Below are 17874 nucleotides of genomic sequence, written 5' to 3' on the forward strand. Positions count from 1 at the left end.
TCGAGCTTCTTGAGTGTTGTTGGAGTTGCACTCATCCAGGCAAGTGGAGAGTATTCCATCACACTCCTTACTTGTGCCTTGTAGATGGTGGAAAGGCTTTGGGGAGTCAGGAGGTGAGACACTCGCCACAGAATACCCAGCCTCTGACCTGTTCTTGTTGCCACAGTATTTATGTGGCTGGTCTAGTTAAGTTTCTGGTCAATGGTGACCCCCAGGATGTTGATGGTGGGGGATTCGGTGATGGTAATACCGTTGAATGTCAAGGGGAGGTGGTTAGACTCTCACTTGTTGGAGATAGTCATTGCTGGCACTTGTGTGGCGTGACTGTTACCTGCCACTTATCAGCCCAAGCCTGAATGTTGTTCAGGTCTTGTTGCATGCGGGCATGGACTGCTTCATTATCTGAGGAGTTGTGAATGGTGCTGAACACTGTGCAGTCATCAGCGAACATCCCCACTTCTGACCTTATGATGGAGGGAAGGTCATTGATGAAGCAGCTGAAGATGGTTGGGCCTAGGGCACTGCCCTGAGGAGCTCTTGCAGCGATGTGCTGGGGCTGTGATGATTGACCTTCAACCACCACAACCATCTTCCTTTGTGCTAGGTATGACTCCAGCCAGTGGAGTGTTTTCCCCCCGATTCCCATTGACTTCAGTTTTACTAGGGCTCCTTGCTGAGTAAGTGCCGCTTGATAGCACTATGGACGACACCTTCCATCACTTTGCTGATGATTGAGAGTAGACTGATGGGAGGGGTAATTGGCCGGGTTGGATTTGTCCTGCTTTTTGTGGACAGGACATACCTGGGCAGTTTTCCACATTGTCGGATAGATGCCGGTGTTGTAGCTGTACTGGAACAGCTTGGCTAGAGGCACGGCTAGTTCTGGAGCACAAGTCTTCAGCATGATAGTTGGGGCCCATAGCCTTTGCTGTATCCAGCGCGCTCAGCCGTTTCTTGATATCATGTGGAGTGAATCGAATTGGCTGGAGACTGGCTTCTGTGATGGTGGGACCTCTGGAGGAGGCTGATATGGATCATCCACTCAGCACTTCTGGCTGAAGATAGTTGCAAACGCTTCAGCCTTGTCTTTTGCACTCATATTCATGGAGCCGCCTCCTCCTCCTCCTGTTAGTTGTTTAATGGTCCACCACCATTCACGACTGGATGTGGCAGGACTGCAGAGCTTTGATATGATCCGTTTAGTGTGGGATTGCTTAGCCCTGTCTATAGCATGCTGCTTCTGAGCATGCATGTAGTCCTGTGTTGCAGCTTCCCCAGGTTGGCACCTCATTTTTAGGTACTCCTGGTGCTGCTCCTGGCATGCTCTTCTACATTCCTTATTGAATGGTCGCCTGGCTTGATGGTAATGGTAGAGTGAGGGATATGCCAGGCCATGAGGTTACAGATTGTGGTGGAGTACAATTCTACTGCTGCCCCACAGTGCCTTATGGGTGCCCAGTTTTGAGCCCATAGCCTTTACTGTATCACTGCATCTGCGACAGGTAGATTGGTGAGGACGAGGTCAAGTAGGTTTTTCCCTCGTGTTGGTTCTCTCACCACCTGTCGCAGGCCCAGACTACCAGTTATGTCCTTCAGTAGTGGTACTACCGAGCCACTCTTGGTGATAGACATTGAAGTCACCCACCCAGGAGTACATTCTGTGCCCTTGCTACTCTCAGTTCTTCTTCTAAGTGTTGTTCAACATGGGTGACTTGCTGGGCCATTTCAGAGTCAAACCACATTGCTGTGGATCTGAAGTCACATATAGGCCCAGACCGGGTAAGAACAGCAGATTTATTAGTGAACCAGATGGGTTTTTAGGACAATCCGATAGTTTCATGGTCACCATTACTAATACTAGCTTTTTATTCCAGATTTATTTAATTAACTGTATTTAAATTCCCCGGCTGCCGTGGTGGGATTTGAACTCACAGACTCGGGATCATTAGTCCAGGCCTCTGGATTATTAGCCCAGTGACATTACCACTACGCTACCATTCCCTAACATCGTCCAAGGTACTATATAACTGCAAGTTCTTTCCTTCTATGCCCACCCTGATACTGAGTGCTGAATACTTGAAAACAGTTGCTAGGGAAATAAAAATCCCTTCTACACACCGACGAAATTTGCTTCAGCCTATCACCTCAGCAAAACAGGATGTGTGATGTCACTTAAAAGAATTTCCTGTGCCGTGTGGCAATGTCTGTAGTCAGCAGCTTGTATTTCAGGAAGGTGAACACTGAAGCCAACACAACAGCTGGTCTGACTTGATCTTGTTTTGCAAAGCTGACTCAGTCGAGACAGCTGAGGTTGGTTAACTGTCCAAACACTCCATGGAAGGCCCAATTTTAATCTTCAGTCACGAACCTTGCGGTGGGTGGTGGGGGGAGGGCGGCAGCATTAACATTCGGCAGTGGCGCGGTGCGGACAATGTCGGATCGGCCGCACGTGACGTCCACCACCTCCCCATGCCTGCTTTTCCTTTCATTTCAAGTCAGCGGAGAGGCACATGGGACGGGATGTGTCATGGGCAGTCAATCCGATATCGCCCGATTTACGCCACAGCCCAAAGTTAAGATTACCCTGTAGACGTTGTACTGTACGCAGTCTGAAAAAGTGGAGCATATGAAAGAAAGACTTGTATTTATGCAGCGCCTTTCATGATGTCAGGGTGCCCCAAAGCGCAAAACAGCCAATGAAGTATTTTTTGAAGCTCCCACAAAACGGCAATGTGATAATGACCAGATCATCTGTTTTAGTGATGTTGGTTGAGGGATAAGTATTGGCCCCAGGACTCCTGAGTCAGAAGGTTGTGGGTTCAAGTCTCCCTCCAGGGACTCGAGAGCAAAAATCTAGGCTGACTCTCCCAGTGCAGTGCTGAGGGAGTGCGGCACTGTCGGAGGTGCCGTCTTTCTGATGAAACGTTAAACCGAGGCCCCGTCTGCTCACTCGGGTGGACGTAAAAGATCCCGCGGCACTATTTCGAAGAATAGCAGGGGAGTTCTCCCCGGTGTCCTGGGGCCAATATTTATCCCTCAACCAACATCACTAAAACAGATGATCTGGTCATTATCACATTGCTGTTTGTGGGAGCTTGCTGTGCGCAAATTGGCTGCCGCGTTTCCCACATTACAACAGTGACCACACTTCAAGAAAGTACTTGATTGGCTGTAAAGCGCTCTGGGACGTCCTGAGGTTGGGAAAGGAGCTATAGAAATACAAGTTCTTTCTTTGCTATGTGGGCAGAACAATGGGGGAAGGGGGGCGGTGAAATTCGATACAGACAAGTGCAAAACACCACACATATGAAAGAAGACCAAACGGCACGTGTACTCAATGGTCGGTGCATGGAGCTGAAAGGAGCCGCGGAGCGTGTTGTTCAAAAAAGGAATTAACAGCTGCTGGGTTTTTATCATTTTAATTCAAGATTCAAGGGATGCGCCTGAGTGTTTTTGCTCGCCTCTCGACCAATCCGGCAACTGAGAATCTCGCAGTGAATTATTTATTACTTAAACTAAGTGCTTAGCTCACATTTAAAATTGATAGGTTAGAGATAGTGTTTACTCGGCCTCAATACCGTTGTATCCTGTAACGCCCTGACAGAGGGTCAGAGAGGGTCCTTCTGCTCTCACCGGACTGCTTTCTCTGCAGATTGAGGAGCAGTTACGGGAAACGTGAGCTCTCTCTGATTTGGGAGCATTGATCGGTTCATTGGCTCGTGCATCAATTCTGGCCACAGATCAATTAGCCGCTCATCAAATTTCACCATCTTAAACCCGTCCTTCTCGACTCCCAGGTGTCCGTCTGCACATCATGCTTTCTTCAGTGCCTGCAGATTCCCCTCATCGAAAAAGGAATGGACTGCCATAAATCAGCATTTTAGTCCACGGCGAACCCTTACTGCAATTCGCTCTATGAGCACAATTAGTCATATTACTTCCAAAGCTGATCATTGTGCACAGTTAATAGTCACAAATAACAATTCACATGTGAATTAACACTCATTGTGCAACAAATCCATCGCCTCTCTCAGAATTAAGGTTCCACCGTGATCTGATACCATGGTAATGCACAGAATTCCTTTTCAATTAATTCTGGACATTCCTTCATTAGTATAAAAGACTCATTAGCGTCAATGTAACTCTCAAGTTATGGTGATTGAACCAGCCAAGTTCCATAGTAGGGTAGGGTTGCGTTGGGTTTACACAGGATGTACGGCACAGAAACAGGCCATTCGGCCCAACCAGTCTGTTTATGCTCCACTCGAGCCTCCTCCCATCTTTCCTCATCTAAATCTATCACCATAACCCTCTATTCCCTTCTCCCTCATATGTTTGTCTAGCCTCCTCTTAAATGTATCGATACTATTCGCTTCAACCACTCCCTGTGGTAGCGAGTTCCACATTCTCACCACTCTCTGGGTAAAGAAGTTTCTTCTGAATTCCCCATTGGATTTCTTGGTGACTATCTTATATTGATGGCCTCGAGTTATGCTCTTCCCCACAAGTGGAAACATTCTCTCTGTATCCACTTTATCAATATTTTTCATAATTTTAAAGACCTCTATTAGGTCACCCCTCAGCCTTCTTTTTTCAAGAGAAAAGAGACCCAGCCTGTTCATCCTTTCCTGATATGTATACCCTCGCATTTCTGGTATCATCCTTGTAAATCTTCTCTGCACCCTCTCCAGTGCCTCTATATCCTTTTTATAATATGGTGACCAGAACTGTACGCAGTACTCCAAGTGTGGTCCAACCAAGGTTCGATACAGGTTTAGCATAACTTCCCTAATTTTCAATTCTATCCCTCTAGAAATAAACCCTAGTGCTTGGTTTGCTTTTTTTATGGCCTTGCTAACCTGTGTCGCAACTTTTAGTGATTTGTGTATTTGTAATCCGAGATCCCTTTGTTCATCTACCCCACCCAGACTCGCACCCTCCAAGTGATAAATGACCTCCCTATTCTTCCTACCAAAATGTAATACCTCACATTTATCTATGTTGAACTTCATTTGCCAATTATATGCCCATTCTGCAAGTTTACTAATGTCGTCCTGTAATTTGGTGTCATCTGCAAATTTAGAAATTGTGTTTTTGATTCCAAAGTCTAAATCGTTAACGTAAATTGTGAACAACAGAGGTCCCAGCACTGATCCTTGTGGAACACCACTACCCACCTTCTGTCCCTGCGAATAGCTACCCTTTACTCCCACTCTCTGCTTTCTGTCCTGAAGCCAGCCAGCAATCCATTCTGCTACTTGTCCCCTGACTCTGCATTCTCTGACCTTGTTCATCAGTCTATTATGGGCTACCTTATCGAAGACCTTTTGAAAATCCAGATAAATTGCAACTACAGGAAACTTTCGATTTACCGGCACCTAAATAACCGGAAATCTCGGTTAACCGGCAAAATTCAGGAGTAGGTTTTACTTCATATTGTATTTGCCTTCTTCCATCTGTTGCTGTGCAAGGCTGTGGCTGCAGCTGTTGCTAAGCTACAGAGACGCTTGGAACTTGTGGCCATTGTTCTACAGTTGTTGCTAAGCAACAGGGTTTGTTGCTTTATACGGAGCTCTCAGCTCTCCGCTCCGTATCTTTTACTATAGCGTTCAGTTATCCGGAATTTTTGATGAACCGGCACCACGTCGGTCCCGTCCGTGCTGGATAAAAAAAAGCTTCCTGTACTGCATTACCATTGTCTACTCTCTATTACCTCTTCAAAAAATTCAATAAGGTTGGTCAAACAAGACTTTCCCTTTTGAAATCCATGTTGACTATTCATTATTATATTTTTGGTTTCTAGATGTTCTTCAATTTTCTCCTACAGACAGTTGAACTCATTTTTAATAGGATTTCCTCTCACTTTATGTTTAACCATCTTTTTAGACTCCTGTTCTATAACTCTATTTATTCCCTTGCCATCAATGTCCTTGCTTACTTTATTCTTTCCTATGCTCTCTTTTCCTGTTTTGTTTATATTTAGGCTGGTTACGTTTCTTCTAGATTCCCTCCCCCCCCACCTTACTAGTTTAAAGCCTTTGCCAACTCCCTATTTACCATTTCCGCTAGGACATGGGTCCCAACCCAGTTCAGGTGGAGCCCGTCCCATCGGTACAGCTCCTTCCTGTCCCAGAACTGGTGCCAGTGTCCCATGAAAAGGAACCCCTCTTTCCCACACCAGCTCTTTAGCCACGTGTTAATTCTCCTGATCTGACTGCTTCTATGCCAATTTGCATGTGGCTCGGGCAGTAATCCGGCGATTATTGCCCTCGAGGTCCTGCTTTTTAATTTAGAGCCTAACTCATGATACTCTTTCAGCAGGACCTCCTCCCTGTTCCTACCTATGTCATTTGTTCCAACATGGACCACGACAACTGGATTTACCCCCTCCCTTTACACGTTCCTCTCTAGCCGCTGTGAGATATCCCTTACCCTGGCACCAGGTAGGCAACACACCCGTTGGGATTCTCGTTCTTGGCTGCAGAGGATGCTATCTATCCCCCTAACTAGAGCCCCTTATCACTACCACATTTCTATTCTGCTCTTCCCCGCCTTGGACAGCCTTCTGAGCCACGGTGCCTTGGTCTGCATTCTTTCAGCAGTCTTTCTCCTTGTCCTCACAGGTAGTGAATACACCCTACCTGTTGGACAGGACCAGTGTCTGCGGGACCTCCTTCTCAACCTCTCCTAAATCCACACTACCCGTCTCCCTAACAGTCAGACCCTCCCATTCCTGAACCTGCGCTTTCCTCTGGGGTGCGACTGTATTGTGGATAAAACTGTCCAGAAATTCCTCACCCTCCCTTATGTGTCGGAGTGTCTCCAACTCGCACTCCAGCTCCATGACTCTGAGCCGGAGAGATTTGAGATGGAGACATCTCCTGCAGACATGATTGCTCGGGACAGTCTCACTGTCCACAAAAAATCTTAATACTCACCAATCAATCACCTACCTGCTGTCCTGTGACGTTACACCTGGTTTTTTTTGGAAATCGTGGAAGGTTCGGCCACCGCCTCCAATTAGGTATGCGTGGTTCCTCCGCTCTCTCCTTCATGTCCCACCACCGCCGCCTCATCCGATCAGGTCCGCGCTGTTCCTCCGCTCTCTCCTTCACGTCCCACCGCCGCCACCTCGTCCGATCAGGTCCGCGCTGTTCCTCCGCTCTCTCCTTCATGCCCCACCCCCGCCGCCGCCTCGTCCGATCAGGTCCGCGCTGTTCCTCCGCTCTCTCCTTCATGTCCCACCGCCGCCGCCTCGTCCGATCAGGTCCGCGCTGTTCCTCCGCTCTCTCCTTCATGTCCCACCCCCGCCGCCGCCTCGTCCAATCAGGTCCGCGCTGTTCCTCCGCTCTCTCCTTCATGTCCCAGCCCCGCCGCCGCCTCCGATTAGGTTCGTTGGGTTGGTTTGGGTTGGGGTTATGACACTGGACTATTAATCCAGTGAACATGAGTTTAAATCCCACCATGGCAGTTTGATCATTTGAATTCAGTTGAATAAAAATATAGAAATAAAAATATAGAAGTAACTAGCTCATGAAAGTGACAGCATGAAGCTGTTGGATTGTCATTTAAAACTCCAAAACCGTTCTTACCTGGTCCGGCCTATACGTGACTCCAGTCCCACACCAATGTGGTTGACTCTTAACTTCCATCTGAAGTGACCGAGCAAGCCATTCAGTTGTATCAAACTGCTACAAAGAATAACTCCTTTTCCACACGGACCAGGAATGAGTGGTACCGTTCCTGCCTCTGAGGCAGGAGGTGCAGGGTTTGAACCCCACTGCAGATAGTCCCGGTGAGTGGAGCCCCGGTCCAATCCAGCCTCCTCTCTGAATTCTGGTATCTCCAGCGAGATTGTCCCATTGACCCCTAACCCCCTCATTTTTGGGAGCCCATAAAAAGCGGAGCTATGTTACTTTGACTGTCTCTGATTTGTCAGACTGCTTGTCCGACATCCACTACTGGATGATCAGAAATTTCCTCCACCTAAATATTGGGAAGACCAAAGTCACTGTCTTTGGTCCCCACCACAAACTCCGTTCTCGAGCCACTGACTCCATCAATCCCTGGCAACTGCCTGAGGCTGAACCAACCTGTTCGCAACCTTAGTGTCATATTTGACTCCGAGTTGAGCTTCCAACCACATATCCGCGCCATCACCAAGAGCCCCAACATACTCCGTAGCATCACCCAACTCCACCCGTGCCTCAACTTATCTGCTGCTGAAACCCTCATCCATGCCTTTGTTGCCTCTAGACTTGACTATTCCAATGTTCTCCGGGCTGACCTCCCATCTTACACCTTACATAAACTTAAGCTCATTCAAAACTCTGCTGCCCGTGTCCTAACTCACCCCAAGTCCCGTTCACCCACCACCCCTGTGCTCGCTGACCTACATTCGCTCCTGGTCTGGAAACGCCTCAATTTTAAAATTCTCTTCCTTTTTTTCAAAGCCCTCCATGGCCTCGCCCCTCTCTAACTCTCTAACCTCCTCCAGCCTACCACCATCTGAGATCTCGGCGCTCCTCCAGCTCTGACGTCTTGCGCTTCCCTAATTTTAATCGCTCCACCATTGGCGGCTGTGCCTTCAGCTGTCTAAACCCTAAGCTCTGGAATTCCCTCCTTAAACCTCTCCGCCTCCTAACCTCCCTCTCCTCCTTTAAGATGGATTGGGCGGGAGGATTGTGTGGGCGGATTGTGTGGGCGGATTGTGTAGTCGGATTGGCGGGAGGATGAGCGGGTGGATTGGGCGGGAGGATTGTGTGGTCGGATTGGGCGGGTGGATTGTGTGGGCGGATTGGGCGGGTGGATTGTGAGGGCTGAATGGGCGGGCGGTGAGGGCACACCACCAATGTTAAACTGAGGCCCCGTTTGCCCTCCCAGGTGGACGTAAAAGACCCCATGACACTATTCAAAAAAGAGCAGGGGAGGTCTCCCCGGTGTCCTGACCAATATTAATCCTTCAATCAACATCACAAAAAAAAATTGAGTATCTGGTCATTTATCACATTGCTGTTTGTGGGAGCTTGCTGTGCAAATCAGCAACTGCATTTTCTACATTACAACAATGCCTCTACTTTAAAAGTACTTCATTAGCTGTGAAGCACTTTGGGATATCCTGAGGTCAAAGGTGCTGTATAAGCGCAAGTTCTTTCTTTCATTTGAATTGGGAAACTGCCCATGGTGGAGTCTGTAAGAGTTCCATATCGATTTTATATAGAAATTTATGGTAAATTAAACATTCACTCCCTCCACCACCGGCGCACCGTGGCTGCAGTGTGTACCATCTACAAGATGCACTGCAGCAACTCGCCAAGGCTTCTTCGGCAGCACCTCCCAAACCCGCGACCTCTTCCACCTAGAAGGACAAGGGCAGCAGGCGCATGGGAACACCACCACCTCCGACTTCCCCTCCGAGTCACTCACCACCCTGACTTGGAAATATATCGTCCATTCCTTCAGTGCCGCTGGGTCGAAATCCTGGAACACCCTCCCTAACGGCACTGTGGGAGCAACTTTCACCACACGGACTGCAGCGGTTCAAGAAGGCGGCTCACCAACACTTTCTCGAGGGCAATTAGGGATGGGCAATAAATGCTGGCCTTGCCAGCGACGCCCACATCCCATGAATGGATTAAAAAAAATATGCAAGTCCTCCAACTCCAGCTATGTTGCGTATTCTTATAGCCCTCTATCAGTCACATTGTTTTAACAACAGGACAGGTAGATTGTCCAGGTCTTTCAATTCTGCCACATAGTATGAGCTCAGGTTTAATGAACGGATAAACACACACTAATATTATTTGGAATGCGTTGAAGGACAATGACCCGAGTGAAACAGGTCCAGACAAATCCGCAGCCATCTGTTATCTTTAAATGGATGATGCTCCGCACACGTCTGCAAGCAATTTACTTTAGACCCCAAATCAGTCATCCACTAAATCCTATGAAAGCAGAGAACAAAATGAAGATTAATACCTACGCTCCAGCCTGTTTGCGCATGAGTGCCTCGCGGTCTGAGGGAGAAGGAAAGAACTTTATTGGAGAATTTACCGCAGAAATTCCACTGGCATCATATTTACATAAAATTACACTGAATGTACAGCACAGAAACAGGCCATTCAACCCAACTGGTCCGTGCCGGTGTTTATGCTCCACACGAGCCTCCTCCCACCCCTATTTCATCTCTCTCCATCAGATGTACTGTACTTAGATTTCCAGAAGGCATTTGATAAGGTGCCACATCAAAGGTTATTGCAGAAAATAAAAGCTCATGGTGCAGGGGGTAACATATTGGCATGGATAAAAGATTGGCTAGCTAACAGGAAACAAGTGGTGTGCCACAGGGATCAGTGCTGGGGCCTCAACTTTTTACAATCTATATAAATGAATTGGATGAAGGGACCGAAGGTATGGTTGCTAAATTTGCTGATGACACAAAGATAGGTAGAAAAGTAAATTGTGAAGAGGACATAAGGAGGCAACAAAGGGATATAGATAAGTTAAGTGAGTGGTGGAAGCAGAGTCTTTGAATATTTTTAAGGCCGAGGTAGATAGATTCTTGGTAAGCAAGGGGGTGAAAGGTTATCGGGGGTAGGCGGGAAGGTGGAGTAATCGGATCAGCCATGATCTTATTGAATGGCGGAGCAGGCTCGAAGGGCCGAGTGGCCGACTCCTGTTCCTAATTCGTATGTTCATATGTTCGTATCCTTCTATTCCTTTCTTCCTCATGTGTTTATCTAACTTCCCCTTAAATGTATCTATACTATTCGCCTCAACCACTCCCTGTGGTAGCGAGTTCCACATTCTCACCACTCTCTGGGTGAAGAAGTTTCTCATGAATTCCCGATTGGATTTATTGGTGACTATCTTACATTTAGGGCCTTAGCCCCCATTTTTAAATTAAGATCTCAATCAATTTATCTTCCCTCTTTGCAGAACGGTAGTTTTCTTCATGTTCAACCTTCTCCCATTCTAGCTTTTACTCTTGATGTGATATTCACTGTTGTAATGCAGGAAACGCAGCAGCCAATTTGCACACAGCAAGCTCCCACAAACAGCAAAGAAATAAATGGCCAGATCATCTGCTTTAATTGTTGGTTGAGGCATAAATGCCGGCCAGGACAGCTGGGTTTTTGCCCTAAGAGTGTAGCTTAATCCAACCGTAACCAATGTTAACATCAAGTAAATGGAGCGTATCAAATGCCTACTTTTAATAACAAGAGATGTTGTACTTTAAGCTTTGAGTCAACATTAAAAGAGGCCTTAAAGGGCGGGAGGAGCGACGGAGAGCAGAGGCGTCTTTGTGACACAGGGAAGAATCTGAAAAAATTCTACATCTGGAAAAGTGACGTCAGATGGAGCCTGAGGAGCTCCAGCTAAGAGGTCCACACAATCCAGGATAACCAGGAGAATCTTTGTCACCTACTGCACCCTTGAACAAAAATGTTGATGTATTCAGCCCAGCATCCTCTTTTAGCTAGTCTGCCCTAGCTAGCGAGGCCGAGGCCCAGGAGCGAAGCCGAGGCCCAGGAGCAGGGACTGGAGGAGCAGCGAGGTCGGATCCAGGAGCGAGGATGAGGCCCAGGAGCGAGGACGGGAGGAGCAGGGACGGGAGGAGCAGTGAGGTCGGGACCCAGGAGCGAGGACGGGAGGAGCAGTGAGGCCAGGACCCAGGAGCAAGGACGAGGCCCAAGAGCGAGGACAAGGCCCAGGAGCGAGGACGAGGGCCAGGAGCAGGGACGGGAGGAGCAGTGAGGCCGGGACCCAGGAGCGAGGTCGAGGGAGCCAGGTGCGAGGACCCGCGGGAAGGAGGCAGGAGGACAGTAGCAGCATGTTTGTGTGTGTGTGCTAGGCCGATGTAGCAGAGCCTGGTCTCCAATCGTCTTGGATCCCCTTGCCATTGGACCAAGACCTTGCTCTGTCAAGCCCGTGTGGTAGCTGGTGTGCAACGGCCACCCCACATTAAAATAATTCACGCACAGGCATCTTCCACCCTTTAAAATGAAGTTCAGGACCTGGAACATCAGGACCCTCATGGACAACCCCAACAGTGACAGACCGGAACGCCGTACTGCTATCGTTGCCCGGGAGCTCAGGCGTTTCAACATTGACATCGCCGCCCTAAGTGGCAGGGGAAGGACAGCTCAAGGAGCAAGGCAGTGGTTACACCATCTTCTGGAAAGGTAAACCTGAAGAAGAATGCTGCCTCCATGGGGTGGGCTTCGCCATAAAAAATGAGCCAGTTGAACGTCTCAGAGACTCGCCTTGTGGAATAAACGAACGCCTCATGACTCTTCGGCTCACCCTAGCCTGGAACCAGTGCGCTACGGTCATCAGTGCATACGCCCCAACACTGGAAGCCATAGACGAGACCAAAGAGGAATTCTACTCCAGCCTCAAACAATCCCTGTCCCAAGTCCCAACGGGCGACAAGCTGATCCTCCTTGGCGGCTTCAACGCCAGAGTTGGAAAGGACACAGACCTCTGGGGAGGTGTGATCGGCAGAGAGGGGGCAGGGAAAGCCAACTCCAACGGTACCCTCCTCCTGACGAAATGCTTAGAACATGGCCTTGTCATAACCAACATCTTGTTCCATCAGCGAGACAAGTACAAGGCTTCATGGCAACACCCTCGCTCCAAGCACTGGCATCTGCTGGACTACGTCACCATCCGACTGAGGGACCGCAAGGACATCCGCATCACCTGTGCCATGACAGGAGCTGATGACTGCTGGACAGACCACCGCCTAATCCACTCTGTCATCTCCATCAACGTAGCCCCAAAACAGCGGCGGCAACAGAAGCAATGCCGCAGGAAAATCAACGCTGGAGCACTCAAAGACCCTGCTAAGAAAGCCCTATTCAGCCTGCGCCTCACAACCAAACTGATGACTCCCAGTGATTCAAAGACACAGAGTGTCCACAGCGTCTGGTCTGCACTCAAGGCCTCCATAATCAGCACCTGTGAAGAGACGCTCGGTCACTCGACCAGGAAACACCAAGACTGGTTCGACAAGAATGACCAGGAGATCCAGGAGCTAATAAGCAGCAAGCGCAAGGCATTCCTGATCTGGAAACAGCAAAAGCACTCGAGAGCAAGAAAGCAGCTCTACAGACGCCTGAAGGCCGAGGTCCAACAAAAAACTCACGACTTAAAGAACAGATGGTGGGTGGAGAAAGTGCAGGAGATCCAGCAGCTAGCCGACAACCACGACATGCGTGGATACTTTAGCGCAGTCAAGACCACCTACGGCCCAAGCACCCAAGGCCCTTCCCCACTGCAGGCCAAGAACAGAGAGGTACTCATCAAGGACAGAGAGGCAGTCAGTGCCTGCTGGAAGGAGCACCTCGAAGACCTCCTTAACCAAGACTCTGTCTTCGATGCGAGTGTACTCAACTCCATCCCACAGCATGCTACCCGCCACCACCTCAGCACAACCCCGCCCGGCATGAGGTTGAAAAGGCCATCCGACAACTGAAGAACAACAAGACCTCAGGAGCAGAGGAAATCCCTGCCGAGGCACTAAAGCATGGCGGAGAAGCACTATTGGCACGAATACATGAACTCATTTCTCTTATCTGGAAGGAGGAGAGCATGCCAGGGGATCTCAGAGACGCCGTAGTTGTGACCATCTTCAAGAAAGGTGACAAGTCCGATTGCGGTAATTACAGAGGAGTTTCCCTGCTATCTGCCACAGGGAAAGTCATCACAAGAATCCTCCTCAATCGCCTTCTCCCAGTGGCTGAAGAGCTCCTCCCAGAGTCGCAATGTGCATTCAGTCCACTAAGGGGCACAATGGACATGATCTTCACCACGCGTCAAATACAACAGAAATGCAGGGAACAGCACCAACCGCTGTACGTGGCCTTCTTTGACCTCACAAAAGTCTTCGACACTGTCAACCGTGAGGGATTATGGAGTGTCCTCCTCAAATTCGGCTGCCCTCAAAAGTTTGTCACTATCCTCCGCCTGCTTCATGACGACATGAAAGCCGTGATCCTGACCAACGGATCCACCACAGACCCAATTCACGTATGGACTGGGGTCAAGCAAGGCTGTGTCATTGCACCAAAGCTCTTCTCGATCTTCCTTGCTGCAATGCTCCATCTCACCCTCAGTAAGCTCCCCGCTGGAGTGGAGCTAATCTACAGAACAAATGGGAAACTGTTCAACCTCCGTCGCCTCCAGTCCAGGTCCAAGGTCATCCCATCCTCTGTCATCGAATTACAGTATGCCGACGACACTTGCGTCTGCGCTCACTCGGAGGTCAAACTCCAAACCGTCGTCAACAAGTTTACCGAAGCATACGAGAGCATGGGCCTCACACTAAACATCTGTAAGACAAAGGTCCTCTACCAACCTGCCCCCGCCACACTGTACTGCCCCCCGATTATCAAAATCCACAACGAGGCCTCGGACAACGTGGACCACTTTCCATACCTCGGGAGCCTACTGTCAACAAGGGCAGACGTCGATGATGAAGTCCAACACCTCCTTCAGTGTGCCAGTGCAGCCTTCGGTTGCCTGATGAAGAGTGTGTTTGAAGACCAGGACCTCAAACTCGGCACCAAGCTCATGGTCCACAGAGCAGTAGTGGTTCCTGCCCACCTGATGCTTCAGAGACATGGACCATGTATAGCAGGCACCTCAAAGCACTGGAGAGGTACCACCAACGCTGCCTCTGCAAGATCCTGCAAATCAATTGGCAGGATAGGCGCACCAACATCAGTGTTCTTGCTCAGGCCAACATCCCCAGCATCGAAGCTCTGACCATGCTCGATCAGCTCCGATGGACGGGCCACATTGTCCGCATGCCTGATACGAGACTCCCAAAACAAGTGCTCTATGCGGAGCTCCAACACGGCAAGAGAGCCCCAGGCGGGCAGAGGAAATGCTTCAAGGACACCCTCAAAGCCTCCTTGAAAAAGTGCAACATCCCCTCCGACACCTGGGAATCCCTGGCCCAAGACCTCTCAAAGTGGAGGAGAAGCATCCGGGAAGGTGCCGAACACCTCGAGTCTCTTCGCTGGGAGCAAGTGGAACTCAAGCGCAAACAGCGCAATGAGCGCAGGTCAACCCAAGCACCCCACCCACCCGTCCTTTCAACCACCGTCTGCCCAACCTGTGACAGAGACTGTAGGTCCCGCAATGGTCTCATCAGTCACCTGCGAACTCATTCTTAGAGCATGGAAGCATGTCATCCTCGGTTCCGAGGGACTGCCTAAGAAGAAATGAAGAAAGGAGGGTACATTAGGACAGGTGACCAAAAGCTTGGTCAAAGTTGTAGGTTTAAGGAACGACTCAAAGGAGAAAGAGGCGGAGAGGTTTAGGGAGGGAATTCCAGAGCCCCAGGTGGGCAGAGGAAACGCTTCAAGGACACCCTCAAAGCCTCCTTGAAAAAGTGCAACATCCCCTCCGACACCTGGGAATCCCTGGCCCAAGACCTCTCAAAGTGGAGGAGAAGCATCCGGGAAGGTGCCGAACTCCTCGAGTCTCTTAGCCGGGAGCAAGCTGGGGTGAAGGAAGTAGGGGATGTGCCAACAGGCCAGAATTGTAGGAAGGCTAAAGATCTCAGCGGGTTGTAGGCAATGCTCACTCCAATTTTTTTTTTTTGGGTGCGGTGCCCATTCAAGTTTCCGCGCATACGCGGCTTTTCCCATTGTGAAGCTCGCAGGTGGCCTGCGCAGGACCTCCAGACCGCGGCGCAGCCTCACCGCTTAACAGGAACATTGGTTGTCGAGCTAGAGGAGGTTACAGGGGTAGGGAGGGGGTGAAGCCATGGAGCCTGAATCTGGAGTCAGGGATCAGCCGAACACTGAAATGAAGCAGCGATGAGACCAGACTCCCCAGAGGAGGCGGTCTGGCTCCACTTGCCTCCTGAGTCAATTTGGGATCTTGCCACCCAATTAACACACTGAGTTTAGTGCGGTGGAGTGTGAAGAACATGAATTCACCAAACATCATTTTTTTTAAATTTATTCATTCTCGGGATCTGGGCGTCGCTGGTAAGGCCAGCATTTATTGCCCATCCCTAATTGCCCTTGAGTAGGTGGTGGTGAGCCACCTTCTTGAACCGCTGCAGTCCATGTGGTGAAGGTGCTCCCGCAGTGTTGACTTTGTCGTCGCGGTTTGTACAACTGAGTGGCTCGGCCATTTCAGAGGGACAGTTAAGAGTCAACCACATTGCTGTGGGTTTGGAGTCACATTATAGGCCAGACCGGGTAAGGACGGCAGATTTCCTTTCCTAAAGGACGTTAGTGAACCAGATGGGTTTTACAACAATCATGGTCACCATTACGGATACTAGCTTTTATTAAATTCTAAATTTATTTAATTAACTGAATTTAAATTCCTCCAACTGTCGTGGTGGGGTTTAGAACATAAGAACATAAGAAATAGGGGCAGGAGTCGGCCATTCGGCCCCTCAAGCCTGCTCCGCCATTTAATGAGATCATGGCTGATCTGATCTTGGGCTCAGCCCCATTTCCCTGCCCGCTCCGCATAACCCATCACTCCCTTATTTTCAAAAATCTGTCTATCTCCACCTTAAATGTATTTAATGACCCAGCCTCCACGGCTCTCTGGGGCAGAGAATTCCACAGATTTACGACCCTCTGAGAGAAGAAATTCCTCATCTCAGTTCTAAAAGGGCGACCCCTTATTGTGAAACTATGCCCCCTAGTTCTAGATTCCCCCACGAAGGGAAACATCCTCTCTGCACCTACCCTGTCGAGCCCCCTCAGAATCTTATATGTTTCAATAAGGTCACCTCTCATTCTTCTGAATTCCAATGAGTATAGGCCCAACCTGCTCAACCTTTCTTCATAAGTCAACCCTCTCATCTCAGGAATCAACCTCGTGAATCGTCTCTGAACTGCCTCCAATGCAAGTATAACCTTTCTTAAATAAGGAGACCAAAACTGTACGCAGTACTCCAGGTGTGGTCTCACCAATACCCTGTACAGTTGTAGCAGGACTTCCCTACTTTTATACACCAACCCCCTTGCAATAAAGGCCAACATTCCATTTGCCTTTTTGATTACTTGCTGTACCTGCATGCTAACTTTTTGTGTTTCATGTACAAGGACCCCCAGGTCCCTCTGTACCGCAGCATTTTGTAATCTCTCTCCATTTAAATAATAATTAGCTTTTTTTATTTTTCTTACCAAAGTGCTTTCCCACATTATATTCCGTCTGCCAAATGTTTGCCCACTCACTTAGCCTGTCTATATCCCTTTGCGAATTCGTTGTGCCCTCTTCACAACTCATGTCTCTGGATTATTAGCCCACTGACATAACCACTATGCTACCGTACCCCTAATTATGAAGTGTTTTTGATTTGTTTCCACCGGCAGGAGGGTCGGTAACCGGAGGACACAGATTTAAAGGAAGCGGCGAAAGAACCAGTGAGGGGAAGGTCAGGAGAATCATTTTTTTTTTTTACGCAGCGAGTTGTTGTGATCTGGAACGCGCTGCCTGAAAGGGCGGTGGGAGCAGATTCAATAGTAACTTTCAAAAGGGAATTGGATAAATACTGGAAACTCTCTTTTTACCGGCACCTAAATAACCGGAAATCTCTCTTAACCGGCAAAATTCAGGAGTAGGTTCAGGTAAGTTTTACTTCATATTAGTGGCCGTGTAACCGGGGTTCCTCCACCTGTTGCCATACAACAGGGACGCCTGGATCTGTGACCGTGTACGGAGCTCTCGTACCTTGGTAATTATACCTCTCTGTAATCCGGACTTTTTGATCAACCGGCACTGTAGTGTATGTACTTTGAAGAAGGAACTATATTCTGCAGCCCCTGTATACTGCAGTACCAGTAGTGACCACCCCTGTATATAAGCCTGTGTAGTAACTTTGTATAGTAG

At 49.0% G+C, this 17874-nt stretch overlaps 1 long non-coding RNA gene across 1 annotated transcript in view; it reads right to left on the minus strand.

Annotated features, from left to right (window-relative positions):
* Positions 1–17874, minus strand: part of LOC147106410 (uncharacterized) — a 60264-nt gene that overhangs the window by 33470 nt on the left and 8920 nt on the right. The window contains exon 2 of the long non-coding RNA XR_015081451.1: positions 9979–10016. This is a non-coding gene — a long non-coding RNA (uncharacterized LOC147106410). The remainder of the gene's footprint in view (positions 1–9978; positions 10017–17874) is intronic.

Source organism: Somniosus microcephalus, chromosome 16 (genome assembly GCF_052327205.1).
Source record: "Somniosus microcephalus isolate GS21.2 chromosome 16, FLI_Smic_1.0, whole genome shotgun sequence".
Classification (NCBI taxonomy): domain Eukaryota; kingdom Metazoa; phylum Chordata; class Chondrichthyes; order Squaliformes; family Somniosidae; genus Somniosus; species Somniosus microcephalus.